The sequence below is a fragment of the Pristiophorus japonicus genome, chromosome 7 (assembly GCF_044704955.1).
Source record: "Pristiophorus japonicus isolate sPriJap1 chromosome 7, sPriJap1.hap1, whole genome shotgun sequence".
Taxonomy (NCBI): Eukaryota; Metazoa; Chordata; class Chondrichthyes; family Pristiophoridae; genus Pristiophorus; species Pristiophorus japonicus.
In genome coordinates, this window is record NC_091983.1 from 238,676,043 (window position 1) to 238,691,488 (window position 15,446).

Consider the following 15,446-nt stretch of genomic DNA (forward strand, 5'->3'; position numbering starts at 1 on the left):
TGAAATCGGTGGTTAGTGGTGTGCCACAGGGATCGGTGTTGGGACCACAACTGTTTAAAATATACATAGATGACCTGGAAGAGGGGACAGAGTGTAGTGTAACAAAATTTGCAGATGGCACTAAGATTAGTGGGAAAGTGGGTTGTGTAGAGGACACAGAGAGGCTGCAAAGAGATTTAGATAGGTTAAGCAAATGGGCTAAGTTTTGGCAGATGGAATACAATGTCGGAAAGTGTGAGGTCATCCACCTTGGGAAAAAAAACAGTATAAGGGAATATTATTTGAATGGGGAGAAATGACAACATGCTGCGGTGCAGAGGGACCTTGGGGTCCTTGTGCATGAATCCCAAAAAGTTAGTTTGCAGGTGCAGCAGGTACTCAGGAAAGCAAATGGAATGTTGGCCTTCATTGCGAGAAGGATGGAGTACAAAAGCAGGGAGGTCCTTCTGCAACTGTATAGGGTATTGGTGAGGCCGCACCTGGAGTACTGCGTGCAGTTTTGGTCACCTTACTTAAGGAAGGATATACTAGCTTTGGAAGGGGTACAGAGACAATTCACTAGGCTGATTCCGGAGATGAGGTTACCTTATGATGATAGATTGAGTAGACTGAGTCTTTACTTGTTGGAGTTCAGAAGGATGAGGGGTGATCTTATAGAAACATTTAAAATAATGAAAGGGATAGACAAGATCGAGGCAGAGAGGTTGTTTCCACTGGTCGGGGAGACTAGAACTAGGGGGCACAGCCTCAAAATACGGGGGAGCCAATTTAAAACCGAGTTGAGAAGGAATATCTTCTCCCAGAGGGTTGTGAATCTGAGGAATTCTCTGCCCAAGGAAGCAGTTGAGGCTAGCTCATTGAATGTATTCAAGTCACAGATAGATAGAGTTTTAACCAATAAGGGAATTAAGGGTTACGGGGAGCGGGCGGGTAAGTGGAGCTGAGTCCACGGCCAGATCAGCCATGATCTTGTTGAATGGCGGAGCAGGCTCGAGGGGCTAGATGGCCTACTCCTGTTCCTAATTCTTATGTTATGTTCTTACACTTTAAAAAGTTGCCCCTTTAAACACTGACAGATTCTGTGTTTGGTGACCCTCCCACGGCCTGTTTTATGACACAAGGTGTTACTCTGGGCTGTGACTGATATACAGACTAGTAACGGGGATATTTATCATCTTTTTTCTACAATGAATTCAATGAGCTTTTACAAACTGCTCCACCGCGAGCAGGAATAGTCTCTGAATGTCTCACTTCCTCCCCCGTAATGCTGTTCCCCTTCAGCTCAAGCATCACAATCCACAGTCACCTTCTGGGCCTGACGTCACTCCTCCTGCTCAAACCCCAACACACAGTCACCATCTCCAGTCACACCCCCAACACACACTCACCGTCTCCAGTCACAACCCCAACACACACTCACCGTCTCCAGTCACACTGATTTACGCTCCTGTGAAGCGCCTTGAGATATTTTACTGGGTTGAGGCGCTATATAAATGCAAGTTGTTATACAATGCGTTCCTTCATTGTACAGATTGCTGCAGCGCTCCGATACAATGCACAGCTCTCCTGTACAATGCCTGCAATCCTCAGCTACAATACACTCTTATCCAATGGAAGATTGCTGCTCTAGAATGCACACAGGATCGTCCTCTCCAATTCTCCAGCCCTCCGATACAATCCACACAGGAACCAGTCTGATCCCCGCGCCAAGCCGCCAATCGCTGTTGGAAACAGCAAGGCGATCCCGTGAGATCCCGGGACAGAGTCTGACTCACTCTGGGGGAGATCAGCGAGCTTCGGGCGCGGCGAGGTCCCGGAGCCAGCTCCGCATTGCTCAGCAACAAGTCCAGGAGCCTCCTCAATGGACCAGAGGAGTTTAGCACAGAATCCGCACTCAAGGGGAGGGAAAGAGAGAGAAGGGGAGAGGGAGAGGGAGGGGGAAACAGAGGGAGGTAGAGAGAGGGAGAGGGGGGAAGGGAGGTAGAGAGAGGGAGAGGGGGGGAGGGAGGTAGAGAGAGGGAGAGGGGGGGAAAGAGGGAGGGAGAGGGAGGGGGGAAAGAGGGAGGGAGAGGGAGGGGGGAAAGAGGGAGGGAGAGGGAGGGGGGAAAGAGGGAGGGAGAGGGAGGGGGGAAAGAGGGAGGGAGAGGGAGGGAGAGGGAGGGAGAGGGAGGGGGGAAAGAGGGAGGGGGGAAAGAGGGAGGGAGGGGGAAAGAGGGAGGGAGAGGGAGGGGGGAAAGAGGGAGGGAGAGGGAGGGGGAAAGAGGGAGGGGGAAAGAGGGAGAGGGAGGGGGAAAGAGGGAGAGGGAGGGGGAAAGAGGGAGAGGGAGGGGGAAAGAGGGAGGGAGAGGGAGAGAGAGTTCGGGAGAGGGATGGAAAGAGAGGGAGGGAGATGGCGAGAGAGGGAGGGAGAGAGAGGGAGGGAGGGAGAGAGGAGAGATTGAGGGAGAGGGAGAGATTGAGGGAGAGAGAAAGGGAGAGAGTGGGAGGGAAAGAGAGACGAGAGAGATTGATGGAGAGGAAGCGAGAGATTGAGGGAGAGGGGAGAGGGAGAGAGAGAGAGAAAGGGAGAGGGGAGGGAAAGAGGATGAGGGAGAAAGAGAGTGAGAAAGGGAGAGAGAGTAGAGAGATTGAGGGAGAGGGATATTGAAGGAGCAAGAGATGGAGAAAGAGCGGGAGTGGGGAGAGAGGGATGGGAACAAAAGAGAAAGACACAGAAGTGAGGAAAGGGAGTGAGAAATCGAAAGAGAACATTTGACTGAGAGAGAGAGAAAGAGAAAAGGGGAAAGAAAACGAGAGAGAGAGAGAAATCGCGATCCCGAGACTCACAGAGAGAAAACTGAAATCTCAATCCAGGGGCTCAGACTGGGAACGTCGCCCCAGCTCAGCATTCCGCGCGGTCCTAAAGCCCGCCAAGTTCCATTGTCCAATTACTTGGCTGCCCCAATCAAAACGAATCGGATATTCAGCTCGGTTGTGAGCTGGGAAAAGTGTTCTGCTGTTATTTAAATATAAAAATCCACATGAAATGCGGTAATGAGAGATTTAATAATATGGGGGAGGGGAGCTGGCAGTCAGGGTGGAGGTCAGATGTCTGCACTGCTTCAGAGATCTGTCCTGTTGCTGTTTACAATCTTCCCGGGAGAGCTGACTAATATCCCATCAACACAGGGCTCTGGGGAAAGAGCAGGGAGTGGGACTGATTGGATCGCTCTTTCAAAGAGCCGGTACAGACCCGATAGGCCGAATGGCCCCCTCCTGTGCTGTGTGATTGTATGGAAGGATTAAACACATAAACCTTGGGGTGGGGGGGTTCATGACCCATCAGTCTGCAGCATTTAACTCGAGAAATGAAGGCAAGTCTGGCAGCTTTAAGAGAGATGCAGAGGGAGGCCGTTCAGCCCATCCAGCCTCACATTTTAAAAAAAACTGCAAATCCCCCGCCCCGCCTGTCACAGCCTCCCACTGACCCTTGGGAATGGCCCCAGAGATTTCAATCCCACTCCCTGCCCCGGGCCCATTTCACGTATTGGTCACTCTGGGTGTGAAGTGTCTCCTTACACCAGGCTCGAACCTGCCTTTTCCCAGTCTGTATCTGTGTCTCCTTGTCCTGCAGCCACCGCTTAACTTCAAATGGTGACTGGGGACTAACCCTTTCCAATCCACTTAGTATCATCTACAATTTTGTAAAATCCCATCTCATTCAACCCAGAGAGAGAGTGAGAAGGAAGGAAAGAGAAAGGGAGAGATGGAGAGAAAGAGAGATGTAGACAGATAGAGACAGTCAGAGACAGATACAGAGAGACTGAGAAACAGAGACAGAGACAGACAAGGAGAGAGCGAGAAAAGAGACAGAGATACAGAGAGACTGACAGAGACATAGGGAGAGAGAAACAGAGATCCATTTTCCAAGTCTCTCTCCATATTTGTATTCCCACACCAGGCAGCACCCGAGTGAATCTGTGCTGTTCCCCCTCAACAGCCTCACTCTCCTCTCTATAGTGTGGAGCCCAATACTGCACACAATGCTTGACTGCCCCTATCCAGCCCATTCCTCATCCCATAATATCCCCCTGTCCCTGTCCAGCCCATTCCTCATCCCATAATATCCCTCTGTCCCTGTCCAGCCCATTCCCCATCCCATAATATCTCTCTGCCCCTGTCCAGCCCATTCCCCATCTCATAATATACCTGTCCAGCCCATTCCCCATCCCATAATATCCCTGTCCAGCCCATTCCCCATCCCATAATATCCCTGTCCAGCCCATTCCCCATCCCATAATATCCCCCTGCCCCTGTTCGGCCCATTCCCCATCCCATAATATCCCTCTGTCCCTGTCCAGCCCATTCCCCATCCCATAATATATCTCTGCCCCTGTCCAACCCATTCCCCATCCCATAATATCCCCCTGCCCCTGTCCGGCCCAATCCCCATCCCATAATATCCCTCTGTCCCTGTCCAGCCCATTCCCAATCCCATAATATCCCTCTGTCCCTGTCCAGCCCATTCCCCATCCCATAATATCCCAACTGTCCCTGTCCAGTCCACTCCCCATCCCATAATATACCTCTCCCCTGTCCAGCCCACTCCCCATCCTATAATATCCATATGTCCCTGTCCAGCCCATTCCCCATCCCATAATATACCTCTGCCCCTGTCCAGCCCATTCCCCATCCCATATCTCTCTGCCCCTGTCCAGCCCATTCCCCATCCCATAATGTCCCTGTGCCGGGCCCTTGGACCTTCTGAACCATTACCCACCCCTCCTGATCTGGGACCATCCGCAGATTTCCCGCTCCGAAGCCTCAGTGACCAACACGCCCAGTGCCCGGATCGCAGAGACTCGCCGAATAAACTTTTGTCCTTCAGGCATCTCAATTGTTGCAGCAGCAACTCCTCAGCCCGTCAATCCGGATCAGAGCGTCGCCACACACCCAGATCGAGCTGCTTCGGATCGCTGGCTGGACCATCGACTCGATCAGACCCTCGGCCGTGCGGTAAGATACGGTGAAAGGAATTCTCTCCCAAACTCTGCTCCACACTGTTCCCCCAAGGAACACTGTACAACAATCAATGTGTCCGTTTGATAAACCCCAGGACAACACAAGCAATAGCTCGCGATTTATTGGTATTTAGAGAGACTTCGGTAAACTGATCCTTAGATTAGATTCAAAAGATATTTGAGGACAAAGAAATCGATCCAAATATAAACAGAGCTTCAAAATTCCATACTCTGCTGTCACTGAAATAAAACTGGGATCTCTGCAACGCCTCGATTTTACAATTCTCATCCTTCCAGGGCCACGCCCCTCCCAATCTCTGTAACCCTCTCCAGCCCGACACCCCTCCCTATCTCTGTAACCACTCCCATCATACACCCCTCCCTATCTCTGTAACCCCATCCAGTCCTACACCCCTCCCTATCTCTGTAACCACTCCCATCATACACCCCTCCCTATCTCTGTAACCCCATCCAGCCCTACAGCCCTCCCTTTCTCTGTAACCTCCTCCATGTTACCTGTGAAAAAAATTCCGGGTCGCGCGACCTTTTCAAAATACCGTGCATGTGCAGCCGTGCACCTTCCAGGGGAATGTGGGACTGTGCTGGGATACTGGGCTGTGTCCCACAGGGGAATGGGGGACTGTGCTGAGATACTGGGCTGTGACCCACAGAGGAATGGTGAACTTGCTGGGATACTGGGCTGTGACCCACAGAGGAATGGGGGACTGTGCTGGGATACTGGGCTGTGACCCACAGGGGAATGGGAGGCTGTGCTGGGATACTGGGCTGCATCCCACAGAGAAATGGGGGACTGTGCTAGGATACTGGGCTGTGTCACACAGAGGAATGGAAGGCTGTGCTGAGATACTGGGCTGTGTCCCACAGGGGAATGGGGGACTGTGCTGGGATACTGGGCTGTGTCCCACAGGGGAATGGGAGACTGTGCTGGGATACTGGGCTGTATCCCACAGGGAAATGGGGGACTGTGCTGGGATACTGGGCTGTGTCCCACAGGGGAATGGGGAATATGCTGGGATACTGGGCTGTGTCCCACAGGGGACTAGGAGACTGTGCTGGGATACTGGGCTGTGACCCACAGGGGACTAGGAGACTGTGCTGGGATACTGGGCTGTGTCCCACAGGGGAATGGGGGACTGTGCTGGGATACTGGGCTGTGTCCCACAGAGGAATGGGAGACTGTGCTGGGATACTGGGCTGTGTCCCACAGGGGAATGGGGGACTGTGCCGGGATACTGGGCTGTGTCCCACAGGAGAATGCAGTGTGAGAGGATTAAACACTTGCAGTGACAGTTCCATTCTGCAGTCAGTGATCGAGAGTAACCAGGTTGCCATCAATCTGCAGTCAGTGATCGAGAGTAACCAGGTTACCATCAATCTGCGGAGCTCCAGTCACAAGCCAAGCTCTCAAGCAATGAATATTTGCTGATAAAGGAATGAATTATTTATGGTCTGGGACTGAATAAAGTCACATTGCATTTTTATCACATGAGAATCTGGAGTTTTTTTCATTCATTTTATGTTCCTGAAGGTTGAAGGATGTTGGTGCTGGGACAGAAACATATCCCCATTTCATTACCCAGTGTCGGCATCAAACATTCCCAGGGCAGGTACAGCACAGGTTAGATACAGAGTAAAGTTCCCTCCACACTGTCCCATTAAACACTCCCAGGGCAGGTACAGCACGGGTTAGATACAGAGTAAAGTTCCCTCTACACTGTCCCATTAAACACTCACAGGGCAGGTACAGCACGGGTTAGATACAGAATAAAGCTCATTCTACACTGTCCCATCAAACACTCCCAGGGAAAGTACAGTATGAATAGATACAGAGTAAAACTCTCTCTACACTGTCCCATCAAATACTCCCAGGGAAAGTACAGTACAGATAGATACAGAGTAAAACTTCCTCTACACTGTCCCATCAAACACTCCCAGGGCAGGTACAGCACGGGTTACATGGAGAGTATGGTGAAACAGGCTCGAGGGGCTGAGTGGCCTCCTCCTGTTGCTATGTAACTAGGGATGAGCAGTAATGCCATCCTGGCCAGTGACATCCACATCCTGAGAATGAATTAACGATGATTGTCTGTTGATTTACCACTACACACACCGTGATTTCCCTGAATCACTCCGTGTGATATTAGTCCCAATTCCCCAACTCCCAGCTCTGCTCATTTCACATGATTTACAGCACTACACTAAGAACATAAGAACAAAAGAAATAGGAGCAGGAATAGACCATTTGGCCCCTCGATCCTGCTCCGCCATTTAATAAGATCATGACTGAATTGATCATGGACTCAGCTCACTTCCCTGCCCGCTCCCCATAACCCTTTATTCCCTTATCATCAAAAGTCTGTCTATCTCCACCTTAAATATATTCAATGATTCAGCCTCTACTGCTCTCTGGGGCAGAGAATTCCACAGATTTACAACCCTCTGAGAGAAGAAATTTCTCCTCATCTCAGTTTTAAATGGGCGGCCCCTTATTCTGAAAATATGCCTCCTAGTTTTAGTTTCCCTATGAGTGGAAACATCCTCACTGCATCCACCTTGTCGAGCCCCCTCATTATCTTATATGTTTCGCTAAGATCACCTCTCATTCTTCTGAACTCCAATGAGCATAGTCCTGACCTACTCAACCTATCTTCATAAATGAACCCCCTCATCTCTGGAATCAACCTAGTGAACCTTCTCTGAACTGCCTCCAACGCAAGTATATTCTTCCTTAAATACGGAGACCAAAACTGTACGCAGTACTCCAGGTGTGACATCACCAATACCCTGTATAGTTGTAGCAGGATATCTCTGCTTTTATACTCCATCCCCCTTGCAATAAAGGCCAATGTGTAAAGGGCGAGATAAATGAGCAAAGCTCGATGGAATTCGATCCTCGATGGACAGCCCGAACTATCAAAATAAAAAGTAGGAGAATTGAGAAACGTGACGGGAAACATCAGCTGAGGCCGAGACTCGGGGGCAGAGCGGAATCTGAAATCTGCCGTCATTTATTGTCTGTCCCCAGGGAACAAAGGCAGTCGTTTCACTCTGAACGAGAACCAGGTCTGAAACCCTCCAGCTCTGGGCCACAGACAGTAAAGAAAGAAAGGACTTGCATTTCTATAGCGCCTTTCACCACCTCAGGACGTCCAAAAGTGCCTCACAGACAATGAAGTATTTTTGAAGTGTAGTCACTGTTGTAATCTAGGAAACGTGGCAGCAAATCTGCACACAGTAAGATCTTCATCAAGAATGCAGTGGGATCTTATACATTTAACTGAAAAGACAGATGGGACCTCGGTTTAACATCTTATCTCAATGACGGCACCTCTCAGTATTCTCTCAAAACTGCCTCTCCAACAGTGCAGCGTTCCCTCAGTACTGCCCCTCCAACAGTACAATGCTCCCTAAGTACTGCCCCTCCAACAGTGCAGCTCTCCTTCAGTACTGCTCCTCTGACAGTGCAGCTCTCCCTCGGTACTGCCCCTCTGACAGTGCAGTGCTCCCGCATTACTGCCCTGCTGAATCGAGCACTCCCTTAGTACTGCCCCTCCGACAGTACAGCGCTCCCTTAATACTGCCCTTATGAATCCAGCACTCCCTCAGTACTGACCCTCCTATAGTGCAGCTGGGAGTATTGCACTGGGAGTGTCAGCATTAATTATGGGATCTGGAGTGGGACTTTAACCCACGACCTTCTGACTCAGAGGCGAGGGTGCTGCCCACTGAGCCATGGCTGATATCTAATTAGTGCCAAACTCACTATTTCCACCACCGGCGCACCATGGTTGCAGAGTGTACCATCTACAAACGCACTGCAGCAACTCGCCAAGGCTTTTTCCCTTCAAACACTCCCTCCCTCACAGCCCTGTGAGAGAACCTTCACCACACGGACCGCAGTGGTTTAAGAAGGTTCACCACCACCTTCTCAAGAGCGACTTGGGATGGGCAATAAATGCCGGCCTTGCCAGCGACGCCCACATGCAGAGAATGAATGAAATGGTTCTCCCTCCTGCCTGCCCTCTGTCTCTGTCCTGCTGTGGGTGTCAGGAACAAACCATCGATTTTCTCCACAATTGCAGAGAATGTCAATGAATGAAATGACTGCCCTGATCTCAGCATCCCAGCAACATCAGTCACTGTTCCTACAGCGCAGTTTACATTGAATTAAAAGGTTGGTGTTTAATTGTAAACATTTTTTTTTAATGTTTTATTCGTTGCCAATCTTTCCAATTCTTTGTCAGATCAACTTGTCAGATCATAAACGCCAAAGGTCACCTTACGCCCAAACAAAGATCACTCTGCGCCAATGATTTTGCTCTTAGCCAAAAGGCCTAGAGCCAAGGCTGCACCGTTCCTGGAAGTACTGCAATACCAGGTTCGTGCATGGAGTTGAATGGGACGTCCCCCACCCATCTCCATGGAGGTGGACGGGGAAAGCCCCCCACCCACCTCCTATTTCCAAAAAGCATAGGAGAACCACCTTCCTGATCCAGGGAGAACCACTTTCTGGTCATGGTTACTCCCCTGTCAGGTCAGTTACGCATGATCTTAGCCAAAAGGCCGAGAAGGGGGCAGGTTGCTAGCGCTGTTGGGGAGGGTTTCAACTAATTAGGCTGGGGATGGGCAACAGGATGTATCATTAGTCATGGAGGCCGGGTCATTGAATATATTAAAGGTGGAGAGAGACAGATTTTGAACGACAAGGGAGTGAAGGGTTATGGGGAGTGGGCAGGGAAGTGGAGCTAATTCCAAGATCAGATCAGCCATGATCTTATTAAATGGCGGAGCAGGCAAGAGGGGCCAGTGGCCTACTCCTGCTCCTATTTCTTATATTAGAAAGGAGAAACAAGGTGCACGAAGGATTGGGGAGACAGATAGCACTAGAGTAAGAAATAGTACGATATTCGGTAGGGTCAGACTAAGAAAGAACACAAGAAGGTGTAAGAGCGGTTTACAGTGCATGTGTGTGAATGCATGAAGTGTGGTAAATGAGGTTGGTGAGCTGCAAGCACAAATAGACAGATGGGAATATGATGTTGTGGCGATAACAGAGATCTGGCTCAATAAAGGGCTGGATTGGGTATTAAATATTCCTGGAAATAAGGTGTTCAGGAAAGAAAGGGAAGGAAAGAAAGGAGGTGGGGTGGCAGTATTGATTAAGGAGATTATTACAGTGCTGGAAGAGAGGATGTCTTGAAGGGGTCAAGGACAGAATCTATTTGGTTAGAGTTGAGAAACAATCGAGGTGCCATTAAACTACTAGGTGTATTCTATAAGTTACCAACTAGTGGGAAGGATATAGAGCAGCAAATCTGCAGGGAAATTACAGAGAGGTGCAAGAACTATAGAGTACTGATAGTAGGGGACTTCAACTATCCTAATATAGATGGGATAGTAATAGTGTAAAGGGCAGAGAGGGCGAAGAATTTCTGAAGTGTGTTCAGGAGAACTTTCTTGAACAGTACGTTTCTGGCCCAATGAGGAAGGAGACATTGCTGGATCTGGTTCTGGGAATGAGGTGGGTCAAGTAGAGCAAGTGGCAGTAGGGGAGGATATAGGGAACAGTGATCATAGTATCATAAGGTTTAGATAGGGAGCAATCTAGAGTAAAAATACTTAATTGGAAGAAAGCCAATTTCAGTGGGTTGAGACTGGATCTTGTTATGTCCAGAATAGAGTAATGTGATTGAGTACTGTCGACGTGAGTAAGTGTGACCAAAGTCTCTTTATTCTAACTTCAGAGTGTTGGAACAGCATGGGAGGCCTGCTTATATACAGTGCTCCCAAGGGATGCTGGCATCCCTTGGAACTCCAACAGACATGCCCTCTGGTGGCGGTAGAATGCTGGTTACACAGGGTTGCATATATAACATCACTCCCTCCCAAAGTCAATAGTACACTTATTTACAGGGTGAGACGATCTGGGGCTTTTCGCTCTCTCGTTAATCACCTCGGTACAAATGCAGGTGCAGGTGAGTTGGTTGGTTCTTCACTGGGCTGCTGCATAGCTGATCTTTCTGGGCTGCAGAGGGTGATGAGTTCAGCTTCATGGTCAACCGTGATGTCGATTGCCACTTGTGTGTGCGTCGGAGGGTCGAAATTGGTGGTGTCCTCTTCAGGATGCTCATGGCTTTCTGTGAATCGCAGTTTGGTTTAGTCCAAGTGCTTTCTGCAAGTTAGTCCATTTGCGACTTTGACCTGAAACACCCTACTCCCTTCTTTGGCCACGAGAGTGCCAGCAAGCGATTTTGGACCATGTCCATAGTTGAGTACAAATACAGGGTCATTGACTTCAATATGGCATGACAAACTTGCGCGATCATGGTACATGCTTTGTTGATGCCGCCTGCCCTCGACATGATCATGGAGATCAGGGTGGACTAGAGAGAGCCTTGTGTTGAGTGCCCTTTTCATGAGCAGTTTGGCAGGGGGAACCCCGGTGAGAGAGTGGCGTCTGGTAGCTGAGCAGGACCCGGGACAGGCGGGTCTGCAGGAAGCCTTCCGACACGTGTTTCAAGCTTTGCTTGATGGTTTGGACTGCCTGTTCTGGCTGGCCATTGGATGCGGGCTTGAACGGGGCAGATGTGACAAGCTTGATCCCATTGCAGGTCATGAATTCCTTGAATTCAGCGCTGGTGAAGCACGGCCCATTGTTGCTGACAAGGACATCAGGCAGGCCGTGTGTGGCAAACATGGCTCGTAGGTTTTCGATGGTGGCAGTGGACGTGCTTTCAGATATTATTACACACTCAATCCACTTTGAATAAGCATCCACAACAACCAGGAACATTTTGCCTAGAAACGGGCCAGCGAAGTCAACGTGGATCCTAGACCACGGTTTGGAGGGCCGTGACCACAAACTTAGCGGTGCCTCCCTGGGTGCATTGCTCAGTTGAGAGCAAGTGTTGCATTGGCGCACGCAATACTCCAAATCTGAATCAATGCCAGGCCACCACACATGGGATCTGGCTATTGTTTTCATCATTACTATGGGTACTGTGTAGGTCGCGTATAAATGTTTCCCTGCCTTTCTTGGGCTAAACCACGCGATTACCCCACAAAAGACAGTCCGCCTGTATGGACATTTCGTCTTTACTCCGCTGGAACGGCTTGATCTCTTCATGTATCTCCACTGGGACGCCGGACCAGCTCCCATGGACAAGGGACAGGAAAGGATCCTGGCTGGTCCAGGTCCTGATCTGGTGGGCCGTAACGGGTGACTATTCATTTTCAAATGCATCGATCACCAAGAGCAAGTCTGCAGGCTGTGCCATTTCCACACCGGTGATGGGCAATGGTAGCCGACTGAGGGTGTCAGCGCAGTTCTCTGTGCCTGGCCTGTGGCGAATTATATAGCTATATGCAGACAGCTTGAGTGCCCATCTTTGGATGCTAGCACAGGCATTGGTATTGATACCTTTGCTCTCTGAGAATAGCGATATGAGTGGCTTATGGTCAGTTTTTAACTCAAATTTAAACCCAGATACTGATGCATTTTTTTTACCCCGTAAACGCGTGCTGGAGCTTCTTTTTCAATCATGCTACAGGCCGTTTCGGCCTTGGACAAGCTCCTGGATGCATTAGCGACCGATTGCAATGTTCCCAATTCGTTTGCTTGTAACACACACCCGACCCTGTACGAAGACACATCTCAAGCTAGCATTAACGTTTACAAGGATCATGCAGGACAAGCAGTTTGTTCGAACATAACAGATTTCGGGCTTTCTCAAAGGCTGTCTCTTGTGATTTCCCCCATACCCAGCCATGTCCCTTGCGTAGCAACATGTGTCGAGGTTCGCGCAAGATGCTTAACCCGGTTAGGAAATTACCAAAATAATTGAGGAATCCCAGGAACGACTGCAACTCCGTCACATTCTGTGGTCTCGGCGTGTTCTTGATGGCCTCCATCTTGGCGTCAGTGGGTATGATGCCATCTACCGCAATTCTTCTCCCTAAGAACTCGACCTCTGTCGCCAGGAAAACATACTTCGAGCGTTTAAACCTGAGTCCCACACGATCTAGCCGAATTAGAACCTCTTCCAGGTTCTGCAAGTGCTCGATGGTGTCCCGACCTGTGACCAATATGTCGTCCTGAAAAACCACAGTGCGTGGAACCGACTTTAGCAGACTCTCCATGTTCCTTTGAAAAATAGCCGCTGCCAATCGAATTCCAAACAGGCATCTATTGTAGATGAACAGACTTTTGTGCGTGTTGATGCAGGTGAGGCCTTTCGAAGATTCCTCCAGTTCCTGCGTCATGTAGGCCGAGGTCAGGACCAACTTGGTGAACACCTTTCCTCCTGTCAGCGTCGCAAATAGGTCATCTGCCTTGGGTAGTGGGTACTGGTCCTGCGGCGAAAAACAGTTAATCGTTTATTTATAGTCCCCGCAAATTCTGACCGTGCCATCGCCCTTGAGAACCGGAACAATCGGACTGACCCACTCGTTGAACTCCACCGGCGCGATGATGCTCTCTCGTTGCAGCCTGTCTAGCTCGATCTCCACTTTCTCTCGCATCACAGATGGCACTGTCCGTGCCTTGTGGTGGATGGGTCATGTACCGGGAATCAAGTGGATCTGCACCTGTGACCCGAGAAACTTCCGATGCCTGGCTCAAACAACGACGAAAACTTGCTCAGAACCTGGGCACATGAGGCGTTGTAGATGGACGAAAGCGCTCGGATGTCATTCCAATTCCCACGGATTTTTCCCAGCCAGCTTCTGCCGAATAGTGTGGGGCCAGCTCCCAGTACTATCCAGAGTGGTAGTTCGTGCACTGCTACATCATAGGAGACTTTTACTGCTGCACTGCCAATAACAGGGATCAGTTCTTTAGTGTAAGTTCTCAGTTTGGTGTGAATGGGACTCAGCTTGGGCCTGAGTGCCTTGTTGCACCACAGCCTGTCGAAGGCCTTTTTGCTCATTGTGGACTGACGAGCACCCATGTCCATTTCCACGGATACTGGAATTCCATTTAGTTCAACTTTTAACATGATCGGTGGACATTTCGTGGTGAAGGTATGTATCCCATACACTTCTGCCTCCTCGGTTTGAGTCTCTAGTTCAGTTTGATCCGCCATGGATCGGTCTTCCTCTGCAACGTGGTGGCTTGCAGAGTTTGCAGCTCGTCTGCACATTCGCTGAAGGTGTCCCATTGTTCCACAGCCTTTGCACGCATCGTGTTTGAAGTGGCATTGATGGGTTCGATGATCACCTCCGCAGGTGTTAACTGCCTCGCATTAACGCTTGATAGTGGTGTCTGAGTCATCTGAGGTCATGCAGCTGCAGGCGTGTACATTCTGCCATATGCATTCCTGCCTGAAAACGACGTTACTTTGTGTACAGTACTTGCCGAAACATCTTCATGCTGCGAAATTTGTTTGGTGTTCTGTCTGGAGGACATAAATGCCTGGGCTATTGTTATGGCTTTGCTCAGGTTTGGTGTTTGAACAGTCAATAGTTTGCGAAGGATAACCTCATGGCCAATGCCAAGCACAAAAAAGTCTTTTCGCATTTGCTCCAAGAATGCATCAAATTTGCAATGTCCCGCAAGGCACCTTAGTTCGGCAACGTAGCTCACCACTTCCTGGCCTTCAGACCGTTGACAAATCGATACCTTGCCATCAGAATGCTCTCCTTCGGATTTACATACTCCCGGACCAGCGTGCACAGTTCTTCATACAATTTGGTTGTTGGTTTCACCACAGCAAGAAAATTCTTCATGAGGCCATAGATTGTTGCCCCGCAGACGGTGAGGAGTATCGCCCTTCGTTTGGCAGCATTCTCATTCCCTTCCAGCTCATTGGCCACGAAGTATTGGTCGAATCGCTCCACGAAGGTCTCCCAATCGTCCTCTTCTGAGAATTTCTCCAGGATACCAAAAGTTCTCCGCATTTTCGCATGATGGTGCGTTATCTTGTCGCCAGTTGTTATGTCCAGAATAGAGTAATGTGATTGAATACTGTAGACGTGAGTAAGTGTGACCTTAATCTCTTTATTCTAATTCCAGAATGTTGGTACAGCATGGGAGGCCTGTTTGTATACAGTGCTCCCAAGGGATGCTGGGATCCCTTAGGACTCCAACAGATATGCCCTCTGGTGGCGGTAGAATGCTGGTTACATAGGGTTGCATACATAATAGATATGGTCTGTGTAAATTGCAATGTGTGGACACATGGCTGATGACATTTAATGCATAAAAGTGCGGAGTGATACATTTTGGCAGGAAGAACGATGAGAGGCAATATAAAGTATAGGGTACAATTCTAAATGGGAGAGACCTGGGGGTATATGTCGACAAACCATTGAAGGTGGCAGGGCAGGTTGAGAAAGCCGTTGAAAAAGCATAAGAGATCCTGGGTTTCATCAATAGATGCATAGAATACAAAACCAAGGAAGTGATGATGGATATTCCAGGATACT

At 49.5% G+C, this 15,446-nt stretch overlaps 1 pseudogene; it reads right to left on the reverse strand.

Moving 5' to 3' along the window:
• Positions 1 to 9,362: 9,362 nt before the first annotated feature.
• On the reverse strand, positions 9,363 to 9,596 carry LOC139267545 (U2 spliceosomal RNA; annotated as a pseudogene).
• Positions 9,597 to 15,446: the final 5,850 nt, after the last annotated feature.